The sequence below is a fragment of the Haliaeetus leucocephalus genome, unplaced genomic scaffold (assembly GCF_000737465.1).
Source record: "Haliaeetus leucocephalus isolate CR32 unplaced genomic scaffold, Haliaeetus_leucocephalus-4.0 Scaffold802, whole genome shotgun sequence".
Lineage (NCBI taxonomy): Eukaryota > Metazoa > Chordata > Aves > Accipitriformes > Accipitridae > Haliaeetus > Haliaeetus leucocephalus.
The window spans coordinates 378,996-398,923 of record NW_010973238.1 but is presented as its reverse complement, the minus strand read 5'-3'; the positions used below and the strand labels follow the sequence as shown (position 1 = coordinate 398,923).

The following is a 19,928-nucleotide window of genomic DNA, read 5'->3' as shown; positions in this document are numbered from 1 at the left end:
AGATGCGTATAGAAAATGGGGAGGATGCTAATAGCGCACAGCAGTAGAGCTGTGTGTGTGTGCCTGTGTGTTTGTTTTTCTTCTGCTTTAATGATAAGGTTTTTCCTTTGTGATGTGCTGTCAGGGGATTACGTTGGTCATCCTAGGTGGGAGCTTCTTTGTTCCTGCTTCACTGTTTGTTTCTTAGTGCTGTGGGAGCAGGTGAACATCTTTTGAGGTTACTGTGAAGTGGTGCCAGAGACCATGAGAGTGTGGAATTTGTTGGAGAGAGAGACTGGAAGTGGTTTCAGTTTCTTTTTTTTTTCCTTTTTTTTTTTTCCTGATTTGACTTGCATATATTTATAATTGCCCTTTCCCCTTTCTATCATGTCTCTCAATTTTCTCTTCTATGGGGAAACGAACCCATAAAACTTGCTTATAAAATATTACATACATGGACTAAGATTGCCTATATGCAAAGGAAGACTGGTAGTTACGCAGATACTGCGATCAAGTAATGGCAGGCTGGATCACCTGCTATTTTTTGACACGGGATCCCTGATTCACTCCATGTACAGGATGGACCAGCTTTGTCAGTGTGAATGTGGGAGGTGTGGTATGAATAAGGAGTTGCAGGGACACAAGAAACGGTCGTGCGGGTCTGGCAGTTGAATGCTGCCCTGAAATAGTGAGTTCTGTGCTGTCTTTGTCAGAAAGCTCCTTTAAGATGCCAGTATCATCCTTGGAAATGACTGAACTGTGACCACTGAAACTTTCTGCCCTATGCCCCTCACCAGAACCCAACTTCCTGGGCACAGACCTCAGGTGCGGAAAGTGATGCAGATGGTGAAGTTTAACAGTCAGGCATACCAAATCAAGTCATACTCTAACAGTCTAGAAGCAACCTTAACAGAGTCTGTTTTGTTTCTGTTCCCTTCCAATAACATATGCAACATGAGATGGCTTTGCATATATTTTAAGTTGTAGGTATTCAAGATTTTTCTCAGATTTTTGTGCTGCAGGACTTGACAAGTGTCTATAAGTAACTCTTCCCCCAGTTTTGTGACAGACATCCTCAGCTATGTTGGGTCCTATCTTTTCTAGCCTCTCAGAATCTGAAATCAACCAAAGAACCTTCTCTATGGTCTATGGTTTCCCCTGAGTAGGCTAGGAGACTCCAGCATTAAGCTATCTATCTGGCATTTTTTTCTAGAAGTGTGATGAGCCCAAGGAAAAGACTTTCACTGAATGTGTAAGTCCAGGAAAGCCTGTAATACAGAACACTGTAGAGAATATAAATTATGTACTCCAAATGTGAAGTTCAGTTTTGGCTTCTGTCTTTCCTCCATTTCTCTTTTCAGTTGTTCATGATAGCTGAAATTTTCCGTGTTTTTGTCTCAACCCACACACAAGTTTTTTCCTTTGGGGAAAACTGGAGCAAAATCAATTTTAGTGCAATTTTTCAAGCCTCTTTGACTTGCACCTACATCTGTTTGGTGTGGGGGAGTGGAATTTTATCATAAAACGTTTGATTTATTTAATGTATTCAATAAGCATCCAAGATGTGCCAGGTACTTTCTCAGCCCTTTTTGGATGAGAAATCTTGCAAGCTAAGAACTTAATAAACAAAGAAGCTACAGAACTCAAAATTTCCCTGCTGTTAAGGTCTCCATATACCTAAGGAATAAACCAAGTTTGAACAAAGCAGATCCAGAGACTTGTAAAGTACAAAATGTCACATGCAGTACTGATGAGATCTAACATTATAGGTACAACTATTTTTTTATGTATTTCTTGATCCTGTTATCTGCCCAACTTACAACAAACTCAGCTGAGATGTGTCCATGCAGTAGCTCTACTTTCATTGCAATTAGGAGTCTGTTTTTATTGGTGAAGCCATTGCTATGATTGTATGATGCTGTACTAAGGGCTCATCTAAACAGGGTCATTGATTCAGACCAAGGTAAGTTACAAATCTGAGCAGAAGAGCTATTCCCAATTAACTTCATCATCCTAATGAAGAGGGGATTGGGAATAGTTAATAAGGAATAGCTGTTCTGGAATAATCCCTTTTTAAGACAAACCCTTACTCTTTCTATAATTGCATTCTAGGAAGCTATTCTGTACTGAATCAGCATGGGATAGAGTGCCTAGAAGACGTTCAGACCAAGCACAGCTAGCGGTGAGTGGGGCAATATACACTGGGATGCCCTATTGCAACTACTATGAGTGAGCAGAAGAATAGCAAAATTGGTTGCCTGTGCATCTCTTTAGAAGGCAACTGAAAGTATTATATCAAAATCACTGTACAAAGGCCTTTCTCTTAGCAGGGATGAAGTATGAGCTGCCTGTTACTGTCTGAGCATTAACTTCATGTTACGGACAGAATGCATGTTTCAACTTGCAACTGATCACAATTTGACTAAATATTGGGGTGTGGAAAGGACTTGTGTGCTTTTTTCCAATGTGTATATTTACATTATTATGTGGGGAACAATCAATTTATCAAATCCATCTGATTATTTCATAATGGGGAAAGACAATTCATCAGAGAAAAACTTGTATTGTTTTTAAGATGGAGAGAAAATTAGTTTAAAAGAAATTTTACACAATCTTTTTTTGAGGAGAGCCTACACTAACAAACTAATCAAATAAAGGAAAAGCCAATAATTTATAATGCCATGAAATTTTCCTGCAGCATAAAATTTTGTGCTTGACCTTGCCAAGGAGGATGGGCTGGAGTAGAGATGGTGCTCTTGTGCTTTAATGCATTGTAGTTGTGATATAGTTGCTGTTAATTGATAGTTCTCCTGACTTTTGGAATTCCTCCCTTCCCTTAAAAGGCAAGGTGGCAGCCTGGAGTGGAGAAGCTCCAACTGTAGCCCTTTGGATGTTAATCCACCCTGACTTTCTTAAGCCTCCTACTTAAATCATTATCTTAATGAATCACCATTGCTGCTATCTTCAGTGCTACACAGGAACATGCAAATTTTAAACAGCCTGGGGGAAAGACCTTTTTGTCTGTAAAGTGCTCTGATACTTGCATTTAGATGTTGCCATGATAGGTACCTTGGATACTACTTTCTGCCTAACCCCATGGATAGATCATGGGCTATAGTGTATCACCAGTGTATGCCTGCTAGGTGGCTCTCAGGGCTTGCCCCTGAGAGGAGATGGATATGATTCTGCTACTGACTGTAAGAAGCAGCTTTAGCTCAAGCCGTTGAAGCCAGATAGCTGTGCAGGTTTGTCATTCATCTAACTGCCTGTTGGCTGTGCTTTTCTTTAGCTGCAAAATGACAAGGAGTTAAGGGAGTGAGGATGGGGGTCCCTCCTCAGCTCTGCAGCTGCCCTTCTGACTTTGGGGCAAGTTTCTTCACCTCTTCACTTGACTTTTTTCACAGCACAAAGAAATATGCCATGCAAATGTTAATGTATCAACCAAGTTTTCTCCCAAGTAGGTATCAAGAACTTTGATACAGCAGGAAAATTACCAGCATGTTAGAAAATCTTAAGAACATCTGTTTGAGGAAAAACTGAACATAGCGAAGCCACTGCAAAGTATCTCCAAGACTTTCAGCATTATGTTGTCCAAATTTTTCCTTGAAGAGTCAACTTGGCTAGGCATTGAGCTCCACCCACTTCCAGCTCTCCCAGATGATCTCTTGAGAAATGTTTACTTGTAGATGGTGGGTATGGAGAGAGAGCCATGTATAGCTGTTTCAGATGGCAAATCTTTGCAGTTATTTGCAATACGTATTGAAAGATTTGATTCCTTTATTCATTAAACCAAGAGCTGAGGAAGCTGTTTTATGCAAATGTCCTAGATGATAAGAAGTATTCTTCTCAAATTGCAAAGTAAATTCACCCATTGTCCTCTTTCTGTGGCTTAGAAGAAGAACCCATTCCCTTACTATGGGTAACTTTTCCTCACCAGTAATAGTTCTGCTTCTGGAACAATGGCAGGATAAATGAGGAAGATACCAGGTGAACAGAGATACTCTAGTCTCAACTGGATGAGGACCATATTAATAGAACTGAGCTTAAATGCATTTTCTGCAATAACATTATCCATTGTCAAGTCCTGCTGGGAGAGTTATGCCCACAAGAGGCCAGAACATCTATCTCAAGGAGGGCATCCTCATTCTTCTCAGCTAAATCTTCTCTGAAACCAGTTGAGCTGGAGCTAGTGTTTTTAGACTAAGAAGAAATGCATTTTCTTGGCTCATGCTAAAACTAACTAACATGTTCTCAATTGGTTACCAAAGAAAGGGAATGTGAGCAAACAGTACATGGTGACTTTTTACAGCTCAAGGCCTGGACAGGAGTCCAATGAGATACTAACTGCTGCCTTAGACAATTGTGCACATCTTCCCAGACAGCGGCAAGTGACGTAGCCCTGTAACTCAAACTCTTTTTGCTGCTTGGTGTAGCTCTGAAAAGACTGCCACTTTCTCATAATAGTGTTTAAGACACTTTTTGTGAACTGTTTTACAATGATAACTTTTTCTGCTCATTGTGAGCAGGCTGTTGTGTTTTCCGTATTTAAGCTCCTAGCTGGTTCTGATCCCTCGCTGGATGGCAGCATTTTATAATATGGGGGTAAATTAAATGGGGAAGCCATCTATTAGATTCAGCACTTCAAGAACAGTCAGAGTAGGGATTTCAGAAGAAACACCAGAAGTGATTTATATATGTGTGTGTATATATTGTGTGTATAATTCAAAAGAGAAAATTGAGGTGACCAACATCTGAGGCTGAGTGCAAAACTTAAATGCAACTTTTTCTCATTCCAGTCTTGGAAAATAATGGTGATGGGTGTGGGCAGGTCTCTGGCTGACTTTCTGAATTGCCTTTATGTCAGAGCTCCAGCTAGGGATTCGGCGGAATTTCTCATCCTATTGAGTAAAAGTCATGTTCTATCCCACATTAGTTTCCTTAAGAAACAGAAGGAAAGGGACTCTTCTCCCCAGCACGTAACACACCCAGTGTTATTTTTGCAGGCACTGTATGCAAAATGTTCAGAAAATGAGACATCCAGAAGGAAGGTTTAGATTTCAATATGCTGAACTGGCTTACATTATTCGCCTAGCTTTTGCATGCTATCTTATGCTCGTGGGTAGTACTAGAGTTTTGTTGATGTACAGAGCTTGTTATTTCTATAGTTTGCTCATTCCAATTCAGAGATTTGTAACTATGGAAGTAAAATGTGTCTGTGCTATTATTTTGTTAAGCTGTCTTGAGCTACTTTTGTTAACCACATGTTCACAGGAGTCTGTGTTTGCTCAAATTACCTGCTCAGTTTTCTGGTCAGGTATGCTGAGATGCAGTGTTTCAGCTCATAACTTTGTTTTGTGTTATCTTTCTCATGGCATGTTACAACTGTCTCCCAGAAATTCTGAAATTGGGGTCAAACAAACTGCTCTGATGTTTTTCCCAGCATTCACTGATTTGGCAGTACTAAGTATTTCTGTATGCTACTAAGAAGCATACAGAAACTGCAGCTGAGCACTGTGACTGACAGTGCTGTTGTGAACAAGTGATACACATAGCACTATACAGGTAGATGGGTTTTAATTGATCATATCTATCATTAATTTTAAGGGCTTTTGGAACTATGGTAGTTCAGCTAAGAGAGGGCAGATAAGCCAAGCAATTATAGGGAGCAGCTATATTTGGTGAAGCACATCTCTTGGGATTAGCATGGGTTCATGAGGCAGGGTAGTGAATTGTGCATCACAGTGCCAAGTCTGATTGATCCTTCAGGACAGTCACTCATTATATGGGGACACCTGGGAAATTTCTTAAGACTGGGATATTCGCTGGGATAAGCTTAAGAAAGTTCCCTTGGTTGCTCAGTATAGATTTTAATGCAACAGTGCTTGCCCCTGATTATTGGGGAGAACCATGTACTTTCTGCTTCTCTGGCTTGTGGGACTTCTCACTGGGCATACAGGTGAAAGAAAGTAGCTGTGAGTGGCTGCAAACTGCCATGCTTTTGGGAAGACTTGGGGGGGGGGGGGCGGAATGGCAGGGTTTGAAAGCTGTGAGTTTGACTGGCTTGAATTGGGTAAAAAAAATGGAGAGATCTGTGGCAGCAGTTGTTGGGAGATGAAAAAAAATTTTCACCTATCACCTCAGCAGACTACTTAAGAGCACTATCTGATGTGAGTCCCCAAAAAGGTCTTGCAGAGAGACTGATGGCCAACTGCGAGGAAATGCTGCACTCCCTGAAGAATCAGCAAACTCTGGATGTTTACCCAACCTGGTAAACCAAACAGAAACCATCAGTATGCTGCTACGTAAACTCATGGTGTGCCAGTATCTTAAACACTATGCAGTTCTGATAAGGTAGTGGAGGGCTACGGAAGGTCCAGAGAAGACCATCAAAGATGGGTCTCAAGTCAGTCGAAGTGATTTCTCTTGCCATAGAGAAGAGATGACTTATTATAGAAATTGCAAATGTTTTATACTGTAATGAATGGGGTGGGGAAGGGGAGCAGGGAGTGATTCTTCACAGTTCTTGTGTTAACTAAATTGATTCAAGAGGAGGCACTCTGTCAAGCAGCAGTTACCATGTGAAACTCATTGCCAAAGGGTGTTATGGATAGAAGAAGTCTAAACAGATTGAAAAATCGATGAAGGACGGATAAGTTCTTATTAAAAGTGATGGCCTGGATGCAACCTCTGGATCAGGAGATCTTTAACAATGGCACAGGGTATAAGAAGGGAAGGCTGCCTGTACTCTGTTTCACTGCTTTTCCTCCCCCACTGCCCCTGCTTCTTTTTTTTTGGGGGGGGGGGGAAGAGGGCTATTCTGGCTACTCCTGAAGAACAGACAGCTAGACCTTTGCTCTTATAATATGGCTATGTTTATAGTACAAAACTAGAAAAGAAACTAGCTACACTGCAGTGCAGGGAACTAGTTTTGCCTTGCAGCCCACAAGTAACATGAAGCACACTGAAATGAAGAGAGTTAGGAGCCAAATGCCTCCTAATACCTTAAAAATGTGTGTGTTTATAAAATGCCTCTGTAGCCTGCTTTCTTTGTTAAAATTCTGACTTAACAAAAAGCTGAGCTTGCTAATGAAACTGTGAGTCACTACAATGTTTCTAGTTATTTTTCTCACTTTCTGTGTTTAGGGCTATAGTTACTTGGGTTGCCTGAAAATGTACCTAATGAGCTGGCTTAGGCATTTTAACTCTTAATAGTAGTGACACCTTGGGCTGGAAGCTGGGGTGGCTGCCCTCCACAGAAAGGACTGGGGAGCATGACAGGGAGGCAAGAAGCAGCAAGTTGGGAAGGAGGCTGAAGAGGAGGGAAGATATTAACATCTCTTGTATATACAAAAAACCAGGAAAGTTTAATATGAAACAGGTCTTATAGTTGTGACTGCAGTGGCAACAGTCAGTTGGTATTTGGGAGGTGAAAAAATCAGTTTTACATTTTGCTAGATGATTGTACTGTAATACAGCAGTGCCTCCTGGCAGGGAAAGCAATGTAATGTAAAGCAATACAGCGTGGAAGAGCAGTTGGAGAGCTGTCAGAAGCTGAGTAGCTTGGAATGCTTCCACGTGAACTTGGGAGCAAGTGAGCTCGCTGCAGCGTGGCATTCCCCTGCCCTGAGGAGGAGTACGGACTGCAGCACGAGCATGAATAACGCACCTTACAAACAATGCAGCTCAGCTCTTTGGAGGAGGGCTACGAGAGGCTTTTCTGTGAGAGTTTCTTTCTTTTCTTGGGAGATTTCTCTACCAGCTCACAGAGCCCTTCTGAGTTCACATGCCAGGCAGCCCTGGGGCAAATGAGTTTGTACCTGTCAGCTGTCATTGCCTGGCACACCTGAATACTCAAGGGCACGGGGCTGCCAAAGGAGTAGCAAAAGTCTGGAGCTCTCTAAAGCACAGGTCTGATCTGATTGGGCAAACAAGGAAGTAATGACTCTTTGTTTTGGTTTTTTTAACAGTTTGTATTTCCAGAGAGCTTTGGTGCATGGCATTGGCTTTTATTCTAGTTTTTAGATGTCGGATATACTTAGCAATCTTACTTGTGGTTTTTAACCCTCCCCCCTCTCTCTGCCCCTAGCGTTTTCCTTCCCTTCAAATCCTCTGCCTCACTCTATGTATTGCTACTATAAATTGCTTGGGATGATGGGTCCTGCTTCTTGGAGCCTCTGGATGCTATTAACAAGTAATTGCTGGAAAAGCTTGTTTAAACATCAAAACCCTACATTATTTTTTAAATTGCCCTTTGAGGTGGCTGAAATGCTACTGAAAGATTACTTTGCTTTAATACTGGACAAGGAACTTTATTAGGTAAGGGAAATAGTGTTCTTACTAAACTATTTCTGAGGTACCAAGTCATCTTCCTTTTAAAGAAGGGATGTGTATTTTTACTCCCCCTGCTCGCTACTCCCCCCACATCAGCAAACTGATGTTTATAGCAAGGAGCAAAGAGGTTTTACTGGCTTTATCCCTTCAACACATCCAGACTTTGTTTTTTCAAAAACCTGTATGAATGGAACGATTCATTTTGCATGTTTGCTATCTAGCAACAACTGCTAAATTATCCAGGGAGAGTCTATCAACATCCAAGCTACATATATGAGAGTTGTCCAGCATGATGTAGGACCAGGGCACTGTGTCTAATATACTACTACTTTTCCTGTTGTAATCATAGCAGCCAGCTTACTGGATGCTTAACCTGTAGTCATGGATGAGCTTGAACAAGATCCTCCACCATTAAGAAACCAGTAGCTACACGCATGATGCACCTCTCCTGGTTAAGATTGCTGTAAGATTGGCTGAAGTGCAGCAAGTCTTGCTCAAAATGTAACTGAGGTGTGTTCTGTCAGTGGCAATATGAGTCACCGTTAACCTACTAGCAACCATTGGATAATCAGGTGAAATTTTACATTTATTTCACATACTGAAAACTGTTAGGCAAGCCTCCTCATAGGATGAGTGTCTGCCGACTTCAAGAACAAATGGTTCATTTTGCTCTGACGTTCATGCAGCCACAGGGACACAATAAATGTATTGACTTTTTATTCCTTTCTACTCTTTCATGTAAGTGTACACACATTATTACAAGAAAGGAGCATGTGAGCTAATAGCTGTGCCTCATCACTTAATGAAGCATTTGCTTTAAAGAAATGACACGGACCTTTTGTGGAGGCTGCAGAAGCAGTAGCTAGGCTGCCTAGGTCTGAGCCCCAGCAGGCAAAGGGAAAGACTTCATTTCAGGTTTCCTAAGCTTGACAGGCAGCCAGGGCTGTGCTAGCAATTACGGTGTGAACTTCATAAATGGAAGTGCTACCTTGGGAAGGAATAAACAAATAAGGAACCTAGTGCAGAAATGGTTTGAGAAATGTCATTGATTGTGAAGACAAACATGAATTGGGAAGTAGCATGGGAGGGTTTCATGAATACCTCTTTCTTCTGCACTTTTCACATAAAATTGTGTCTGATCAGGTGAAGCTCTGACTTCTGTTCCTCTGCCATCTTCCTGATTGCAAATTAAGCTTTATCTTTTTACATTTGGCATGTGTATTAAGATTTTGGGGGGAAAAAAATTATTTCTCTCCAATATAAACTGCTAAACAGAATGTCGACAGACACAATCTCAGCCTCTCAGTACGTATGCCACAGAAAGGGAAGCAGAATGCATATTGTAGGAAATTGATATGTGCCTCTTGCTTTCATGGTGTGCGAGGGTTTCTCTTTCCCCACTGTTGTTTATTTCCATTTGTGTTTTAGTAGTCTTTGTGTTATGAATTTGTGGGTTATTGACCAAGAGTCAAGTGCATCGTAGGTGTAGTGGCTAAAGGCTACTGAATTGAACAATCTTTTTAATACCTAGGAAGAAATATCTGCTTGAAATTACAATAGCTGCCTTAAACAATTTTCATAGATCTTACCGAGTTTGGGTCTGTCTTTATTTGGGCACTACTTGTCTTCTGCCAAAGGTTTAAGGAAAGACAGAACGCTCAACTGCAGAAAGTCTGTCCCTAAGCATGACGAACAGGAGTCTGTAAGAAAGTACTGGGCTTTTGATAGATGTAGCTGCTTTTGCAGGGAGAGCTTGAGGCCATTTTTGCCAATTATTTTTTCTTTTTTTTTTTTTTTAAATTTGAGTTTATTAAATGCAGTAGAGGATTTCAGTTGAGAAAACAGTGAAAGCTTAAGAAGCTTAAGATGCTTGTTTTCCTTTTCCAAGCTGGTGAATAAGAACTAGATATAATGGGAGGCAAATATCTGGTAGCTCTAGATTTTGAAGCACGAGGCAATGAGAATTCAGCTTTAAATCATCAGCTACAGCTCACTTCTTCTCTTTTTATTAAAGAGTTTATTTTAAATGTTGAACATGTTTGGACTTAAATGTTTAGTATGCTTGATAAGAAAATGAAGTCAGAAAATTCTCAATGGATGGTTACTTTTTGAATTTTCAGGCAGTCTGATTCAAATGAGAAAAATAAAATGTCTATTAAAAGTCATTGGCTGTTTATTAAAATAACAAAAGGAGGAAAAAATGTCAGCTGGATAAATACCTGTAAAATAGAATAAATGTTTCAACTGGAGATAGTGCAGCTCTCTGGTTAGCAAAAAATAATACCAAATTGACAGCAGACTATATTTAGTTGCAAATCAATACGGCTTAGTAGTTACCAGCCACTGGTCATCCTTTATGAAAATAACTAGAGTGTAAATGTAAAACAAGATTAAAATTGGTAGCTTTAAATTACTTTGATTTAAATCCACCCTTCCTCTACCATTGCATGCTATCTGAATAAATAAATAAATAAATAAATAAAAGCACATTTAGCTGCTGGCATGGCATTGTCATGGCTTTTCCTGTACTTGCTATGATGTGATACACAGATAAAGGAAACTCCCTCTGTGTGTTCATATATAAAGTCACTAACATAACACTTGGTCCCTTTTTTTTCCCTCCCCTTCCTCTGTCTCTCATCTCCATTACCCTCCCCCAAAATTTAAATGGGCAAGTGAATTTCGAATTTGTCATGTTTTACATACTTCTCAAGGTGTGTGAGCTGCCTCTGAAGATAAGTGCACCTGGGCTCCTATTTTCCTGTATATTTGTATATTTCTGTATATTTTATACAAACTGCAAGAAAGCCCTAAAGAAGTTGTTCTTATTTTACTCCTAGTCATGTGTTTGGTACTGTAACTTCCAAAAATTAAATTAATTGTGACCTTAGAGGCAGACAGTCCAACAGCAAAATAGCTTGTAATTTATTTGAACTCTGAAATTCCACTGGTTAAAATTGTGTAAAACTTTCCAATAATTTGTTTATATATTATTTTAAGAAAAAACCACCTTAATTATGAGTCTGGTTCCTCAGTAAAAAAGGATAGCTATCTGGCTAATCATTGCTATGTACTAGATCACTAATTTTTTTTCTTAATGACAGTAGAATTTTGCCATTTTCCCCCATAAAACTTCTTCAATTATATAATGAATGTATTTGATTTAAGGGGACGCTCTCTAGGATTTTATACCCCAAGACAGGCATGTCACGAAATAGCTGGAGGTTGGTGAAGAACCTCAGTTGGATTAAATGCTTGCAAGTACGGACAAGAGTGGGAGTTGAGCATTTAGATGGAGGCCTGTAAAGAGTTCTGTTCTCAGCTACTCCTATTTGAAATAAGTTATTTTGTTCTGGTCTCACCTAGAAATTCAGACTTTCTGAGTCGTCAAAGAAAATGGGTGTGCTGCTATCTCCCTATGGGAACACACAGCTCACTCTGGGTATACGGAGAGGTTGCTCAGGAGACCTGGTTTTCCCAAAGTCTGAAACATGTTTGTGGAAAAATGAAGAGAATGATTGCACTCCTGTACTAAATGTGGGGATTTTCTTTAAATAGGTTCTTAAATAAGTGTTTCTGCATTAGATGTGTCACTAAGGTTTCTGGAAGTGCACATCATGTATATTGCACAGTTATGAAATACAGCTGGGCCTTCATTTGTCTGTTGGGGACACAGACCTGCTCTTGTGATTTGGTTTCAAGTTGCTCGAGAAAGACGTGACAATGTATATTCTAAGATCTCATGACAAATGTGTAAAGTTCAGTGCTCTTACCAGGCTGGCTGCTAACTGGCCAGGAGGTCACTAACGCTTCCGCTGGCAAAGAATAAAGAAAACGTAAAGATGCTAAATCTTGGTTATGGGGGACTGTTCAATATTTAAACTTCTGGTGTCTGAGAACATGGCGTGGCATTTGCAACAGATGTTTGCTTGATAATCAAAGACCCAGTGTAATAAATTGTTGGTTAAAGAGTAAGAGTTCACCTGGCAGTTAATCCTGATTTTTATCGCTATGGACTTGAGACCTCTTGAAAATAAGAAATGCCAGTAGTAAGAAGTGTACATGTTCCTAGGGGTAGATGGATTTGGCGGCTTTGGGGTCCTGCTCATTTGTTTGAGAATGAAGTATCATGGAACGGCCTTATTCTGCACTCATTTGATCAGAGATGGCCAGTGAGATGAACAGATGACTGGGATGTAGATATGTGAGAATTTCTCTTTGCTTCTGACTTGCGCTGGACTGATGAGTTGGGGTTCATTGAACCCACTGTATCACTCAGCCCTCGAGCAGTTATAAAGCAGAGGTGGACTGAAACAGTTCTACCTACGCCACTTCAGAAGAACGTTTAGTTTGGCACTGCCTTCATCCCTGACGGCTGCTTGTGATGCCTGGAGCTATTTACTGTAGGGATGAGCAGACAAACCTGATGTGTGCTCAAACCTGGAAATCTGAATTAATTAACCAGTGAAATAACTTACGGATGTGGTAGATTCCTCATAAATTAGACTTTTCATCAAGATTGGTGCGTGCGTTCTCACTCGTGTACTCTCTCTCCTAAAAACTGCTGCAAGAATCACTCACTGAAAAATGAAGGTGCTTGTGCTATTAAGGAGGAATAAGACAGAAGGATTCTACAGGGCCCTGTGGTCCTCTACCTCTGAGGCCATGCATGCTGGTCAGCAGCTTCTCACATCCATCGGTGCTCCGGCTCCCTGTTAAGTACTACAAGATGCCTTTTGTGAGATGGGTGGCATGGGAGCAGTTCTTCTTCATGCTGAAGAACACCTTTGTATTGTGATGCAGAGCTATAGCTCAACCAAGTAGCTCTTCTCTATTTATTATCTGTGCCAGTCACAAAGATATGATGGAAAAAATGCTATTAATGCATTTGCTGCCCTGAAAATTTTCTTGTTGGCTCTTTCAGCTGCTTCGGCCAGCAGCTAGTATCCTCCAAGGCTTAGTGAAGAATTAGGTTGAAATTGCCAAGGGGTGTCTCCTCCTGCACTGACTTAGAGATGTATGAGGCTCACTCTCCTTTGTCCTTCCTTCATCCTGCACTAGCCATATCTGCCTTGTGCCCTGTCAGCATTTTCTGCTTGGGAATGGCTGAGTGGACTTTGCTCTGTTAGCCGTGCATCTTTTTTTATTTAACGGAGATCTTCAGAGTGTCTATTTGGCATAAATCAGTTGAGAATTTGCTGGTAATAAACGCAGAGGAGGGAAAGAAAAGAATACTTGGAGTCCTCCGTTCGCTTCTCTTGGCAGTGCTTCGTTCCTGCTCTTGGAGGAGGTCTTTTGCTCGTCCCTGAATTGGTTCAGCCCCCAGAGCACAAATGCTCTGAAGCTGCAGTCGCAGGGTTGCTGTCTGTCTCCAGAAAGTCATGTGGCAAGGGGCTCTGCATGCTGTGGAGGGCAGCTCCCCCCGTGCAAGGAGTTACAGGATACCGCTGGGGGTAGCTACAGCTGGTATGCACTGGTACTAATATAATCCCGCAGGACTGTATCCATGAGACACAAGTGTGACATGTGAGGTATTTAAGGAGACACACCTGTTCTAGGCACAGGCCCGGGTATTGCATGCCTTGGAAATGGAAGGTTTTGGTGGAGCAGGAAAGACTCCCATTTCATCCACAGGAGGGCTTTGCTTTCTTCTTTCTTCCCAGTTTCACATTATTTTATAATTCCCTAATATTATGCAATCATGTGGCCTGTTAGCACCGGGCTGTTTCAAAGGCCAGTCTAGTGTTTGCATTTGAACTTTTTTTACCTTAGTGTGTGATTCTACAGTGATTAGCAGGAGAGAACAGCTTCTGGGCTGAGTGATGGTTTGGGTGTAACTGCTCCCAAGAAAGGGCAGAGAATTTGGAGAATGTCATCTATGTGTGGGGCTGGGTTTTTCAGTCCTTTAGATAATTTAGATTTTATGTTGTGTTTACCTGTATTTTTATTATAAGGCCTCTGTCTTGCAATTCGCAGCAGTAAATCACATAACAGTGGTGTCATCTTACCAAATTTTGTACAAAAATATTTTGTCCCTTTGGTTTGAAATCTCTGAGCGTCTTTCCCTCTCTCCTTCCCGTCTGCCCCCCCATCCCAAAATTTGTTGTGAAATGGCTACTTTCCATACAGAGGAAAAAGCAAGCAAATGCGAAATAAATTTCATGGTGTGTAGTATAAAGAAATTAACTTGCTTTGATTTTTATCTCCTTTTCAAGTTAATCTGACACTTGTTTGGCAGAAGATCTTTTTTTTTGCCATTGAAAAGGGGTTGTATTAAGATGGAGGAAAAAAATCGCGGGGTCTGTCATATGACTTGATTCCATCTGTCTGTCTTGTCTTTCAAGTAGAATGGAAAATTTTCTCTCAAACTTCTTTTTTATGTGCCTTTTTTTGATGTTAATGTGGAATCTCCTAGTTTGCCTTGGTCTCACTCCACATGCCCCTTCTTTCCATGGATTCCTGCTCTTGGTGAGCAGTTCTTGTTGGTTTGGGACAGCTTCCAGGATTGGGGCCAAGATTTCTCCTGTACCTGATAGACTGTTGTGTGAAAATTCAGTATGCCTTTTTTTTTGTTTTGTTGAACTAATAATGGCTGGTGGAAATAAGGAAGAGAAGATGAGAGGCATGTTTTACTCTAGGACCTGGTTAGTTTGGGCAGTTAGGTATTTAGGGGGAAAGGTGATTATTATTCCCTTCTATAAAAGCTCTGAATTCTGCGTGGGGTGGACTGGAATAACCAGACCCTGAGGGGACAACAGATTTTCCTTCTCGGAAATGAAATGTTGTTGGCAGGGGAGAAGATCCTGGGAATGGAGATTCCTTGGCTCCAGCCTCACCTGGCCCATGGGGTAGGCTTACTGTGAGCAGGTCATTGACCCTTATGGCAAGGGGTTATAAATCCAAATCTTGTTAATCCTAACCTGAAAGATAGCTGCAGTGGAAAGAGCCTCGTCGCCTGCACGGGTGAGCAGAGGTGCTGACCAAAACCCACAGTCCTCTTTAGTCCCTGTACGCTGGCATTCACAGTCTGACCAGCCCCAAAGCCTCAAATTATTTTCCTTCCTTGTGGGCAGACACATTTTTGTACATATGAATGTGAAAATACCTTTGATTATGATACTAAGAAGCAGAATATCTCATTGTAAGGGAAGCATCATTCTCGTCTAGCTGTGGTGCCTTCCAGGCTGGCTTTGTACCTCTGCACATCACCACATTTTGCTGCACAGACATAACCTAAGGTAGACATGGCCTCACTATCCTTGGTAGCTGGTAATGGTGGGCGCTCTCCCACGCCAGTCCCTACTGGATTCTCCCAGAGTTAACTGATTTCCAACCAAAAACTGAAGAGATTTATTCTGGCTTGTTTGTGGGGTTTATTTGGGGGGGTGGGGGGATGTTGTGTTTAGTGGGGTTTTTTGTTCCTTAACTGCACCCTGCAAAATGTCCCAGCTGAGTTGTTTCCAAATACTGGCATCTCTAGGGACGGGGTTATAAATTGCTAATTTAAAGCCTGCAACAGGATAATTAACTAACCAGTTTGATGTAAATGGCTTAATGGGGCTTTACTAGCCCCTTTGAACTTAAAGTAGCACTAAAAAGTAAACTGTAAATACCTTCAAGGAAAGTACTGGCATGCTTGAATGCGGGGCTGCTTGGTTGTAAGGAGCAAGCCTGCTCGACTTGCCAGGAATCCAGTGGCCTGTGTGACTGCAAACATGTCAAGGGGGTGAGGGGACCAACCAGGCACCCCTTGGGGAAGGCTCTGCAACTACCCTAGTTCTTCAGGAAGCATATAAACTCTGATATATCAGGCTTTCAAACCTGCCCTGCCTGCTTTGGAAAATTTAAATCACAACCTCAGTTTAAATACAACTGTAATGAATTTCATCAGGATTGAAGGAAAAAAAAACCCAACAAAAACCCTGAGGGGGAGGCAGCCACTAGAGTCCACCCTAATTTTCCTGGAGTTGTATTTGCATTAAGGTCTTTTGGCAAGTCCAGGCAGAAACACTTATTACACTTTGTTTCAGAAGACCTCGTTACCCACTGAATCTGCTGAGACAACGTACTGCAGCCCTGCAGCAGATTCCAGTTTCTGATGCATTTGGGGGACTTTCAGAAGAACCTCTAAACTTTCATTCTTGTTGGGCTGTTACAAAATTCCAAGGGAGAAAGTTAACAATTATTAAGCATCTAGAAATGGAGATCATTACAAAGAGGAAGCATCTCGCAGAGTTAGGCATTGATTTCACTTCTGACTATGCAAACTGGGGTGTCGGAGAGGAGAATTTCAGGCCCAAAGGCAGGCAGGAGTATTTCCTTCTGTCCCTCCCTCTGTGGGAGAGAAGCTCCTCCTGGTCCGAGTGCTGCTCTGCTCCATCTTCTCATTGCACATGCACCACGCAGTGTCAGAAATAATTCGCAAGAACTTTTTCTTCATTGTTCCTCTGTCTCATCACCATCTTTCACCTATTGCCAGCAGCCTTCCTGGGTCCTGGAGGATGTTTTAGAGTTTGAAGCGCAATCCTCAATTACTACTGTGACCTCTGACACATGGGATTTAGCTTTACAGCCAGCTTTGATGAGTGTTCCTGGTCCTTGGCTGTGCTTTGCTGCCTGCTCTGTTGCACTGCCCCTGAAGACCATGAGGCTGTAAGGCTGAGCCAGACCAGGGCTGATGCAGGAAGAGGGCAAGACCTAACGTTTTCAGTGGTGGCCCTGACTTGGATGGGCTAAAACAGATCATGATGCCTCATCATCTGCAATGATGGATCTATTTCTCTGCGGTTTGTTTTTTGGAGGTTTTTTGGTGTGTGGTTGGTTTTGGTTTTTTTTCTTCCAGATGGAAAAATAATGGGAAATAATGTACCACTGGCAATGTTAATGCTGGCTTTAAGAAAAAGAAGCATAAAAGCACTGAAGTCTGTTGTAGAGGGCAATGATGCAGAAGTGCTACATCTTATTTTAAAAACCATGCCTGACAGGATTCAGTCCTGCACTCTAATTCTTCAGGTGTCTATGGGCCCACTGTATGCAAAGATTAAAATGCTCTACGCGGCCTTTAGAAGAAGAGGTAATAACATGGCACTTCTTCGCTCCTACATGTTGACTGAAGAAGTTGGCACCATGGCACTACCTGCTTGCTGTGTGTGTGTGGGAGCACAGTGCAGGATTAATTTCGGGTTGATTGTGTTGGCAGGGATCTGTCAGCAGAGCTTGCCCAGCTGCCTGTACTACGCTGTAGCTGTTAATCCTTCACTTTTATGAGCACTAACCTAGATCACATATTTTAGAAAAATTAAAAATGCATGTGCTATTAGAGAGAGAGATATTTGCAAGCAGAAGAGCTCTATACACATGCAGTGTTGACGGCTGGAGACTCCCTTCAAGGAACGCCAGAACACCTTAGCGTGCCAGCTTTGATATCTTGGCATCTGACTGGGAAATGCAAATGCTCAATCTTAATCCATCATTCCCACATGCTGACACGTATCCAAGGGGAACTTCTATGAATGTTGTTGTTATTCCCATATAATTTCAGCTGTTTCCTTGCTTCCCAGCACCACCCCGCCATGTGTCCAACTGAGTGCAGTGTCTCCAAGGCCTTTTATCCCAGATCTTTTGGATTTGTTTCTCTCATGGGGAGGCAAAAGGGCATTAGTGTGCAGGTACAGCCGAGGAACAAACCCTGTGTGTGGAGGAGGTGGGGTTGTTTTTATGAGGCTTTTCTCTTTCTACCCCCCCCCCCCCGCAACAAACCCTTCTGCAGATTTTTAGATTCCTCACTAAGTCCTTTAAATAATATGACAAATTAAAAACCAAAGGAACATAAATGCTTTTTCATACTTCCAGGAAAGTAAAAATTAAGTTAAAGAAAAAAGTGGATTGTAATATCCTTTCTTTCACATGAGAGGAGGTCAGAGTTGGGACTCCTCTCTGAAGTTCTGGTGTAATTTACATACCTTATAATAACCATACTTTTGTCTTTTATAATTAAAGTTTTATACAAATAATAATAAAAAATACATATGAAGAAAGCTAGCATGACTAAGAATTTCTACTGTGCCATTCATCCCATTGAAAGACCCAAACTCATTGGTCATTTTTGGGCATCTCAGTAAATTTCAGGACAGTTGTTAGCCCTGCCTGAAGCTTTGCATATCTCTCAGTGACCCAGTCTCTTCTGGGGGGAAGAAGTAATATTTGCAAGATGGCAAAGCAGAATTAATTTCTCAGCAATTTCACTATTTGTTATGAATAACTGTCTTTAAAAAACCCCCACAATAATCCCCCTTCCACTACACCTTTTGTTTTGAAACCCACCAAACCTGACACCCATATTTGATTTGTTGGCTCAAGAATAACAGAGAAAATGTGAGCAGTAAACCCTGGCCCAGCACTCTCGATGGCTACTGCTAGAGAAAGAACAAGTTATGCGGAACAGTGCTTTCCTGACCTTTCCTCTGTTTTTCAAAACATGAAAAATTTCATCAGCACTTTTTTTTCTGGCTATTGCAAATAACAGAAAGTTGTGTGAAAATTAGAACATAATGAAGACAAATTTCAGAGTGGTGTCTGCTGCAGGTCTTGGGTGTGTTCGCTGAATTGCCTCCTGCTTAGAGAGCAGCTGGAAAATCCAAGTCCTTTCCCAACATGTCAAAACCAACTTTTTCAAAGGATGCAGTAGCTGTGCCAAAGCACCTTGCCTCTTTGTAAGCAGATGCATACTATTGGGACTATCTCTGCCTGGGCCAGGATTCTCACATGCAGCTGGCTGTATTAAATCAATTTGATGAATTACTATATACTTTTTAATTTTTTTACAGGCAGGTCCCTGCTATTTCTTGTCTTCACAAGATTAAATGGGCTTTTACATTACATACCCTGTTATAAGACTTTAATTGCCTGGAATGGGTCTGTGTGTGCAATGGCTGGTCCTGGAAGGGTCTGGGGATTTGGGATTATTGTCAGGCTTCTTACACTGAGATAGCAGAGAAAGAAGGTGCGTGCGTGAAAGCCATGTTAGCATCCATGATGGAGAATACCTCATGGTAAGAAGGATGCCACCTATGCCACTTATTCAGGTTCTTTACAGGAGTTGACTATTGTTTGGTTTTGGATTTTGGGGTGGTTTTCCTGCTGTTAAAACATTCTTTGAGTGAGGTGCCTGACAAGGAAATGCCTGGAGAATGGAACAGATTAACCCTAGATGGACAGACTTGATGGGTCAGAGAAAGCTGGATGGCATCAGAACATCCCTAAGGTTGATGAGGCATATCTCTTCTTAAGTTCATGAGCCTCGGGATGTGCATGTTTTGGAGCACCTGCACTGTGCCATGACAATGCTGCAATTTATTCAGCCCTTCTCTGTGACAGAGCTGCATGTGGGTGAATAATGTGCAGCCAAGGGCCAGGGACTGAAAGCAGCTAGATACTAGACACAGGTGTATGGGAATGCACAATCCCAAGAGAGAGGTTTAAGTCCAAATGTATTCTCACTAAACATACGTTTTGAATCCTCTGGGAGTCTCTTGATGCTGTTATATTAGTGGGCTCTGCTGGAAATGGTAAGGATATAAGAATTCTATTTTTTCCTTCCAGTCCAAGGTGTAGTATCA

The 19,928-nt window shown here is 41.6% G+C and overlaps 1 protein-coding gene across 6 annotated transcripts in view; it reads left to right on the top strand.

Moving 5' to 3' along the window:
* HIC2 (hypermethylated in cancer 2) overlaps positions 1–19,928 on the top strand; it is a 73,701-nt gene that overhangs the window by 39,009 nt on the left and 14,764 nt on the right. For 2 of the 6 annotated variants that reach the window (XM_010581621.1, XM_010581615.1), the window contains exon 2: positions 2,092–2,161. The exons of 2 other annotated variants lie outside the window; for them this stretch is intronic. The gene's annotated coding sequence lies outside the window, so the exon portion shown is untranslated. Of the gene's footprint in view, positions 1–573; positions 591–2,091; positions 2,162–16,777; positions 17,120–19,928 lie in introns of those variants that run through there. 2 more of the 6 variants (XM_010581616.1, XM_010581619.1) reach the window with 2 other exon arrangements.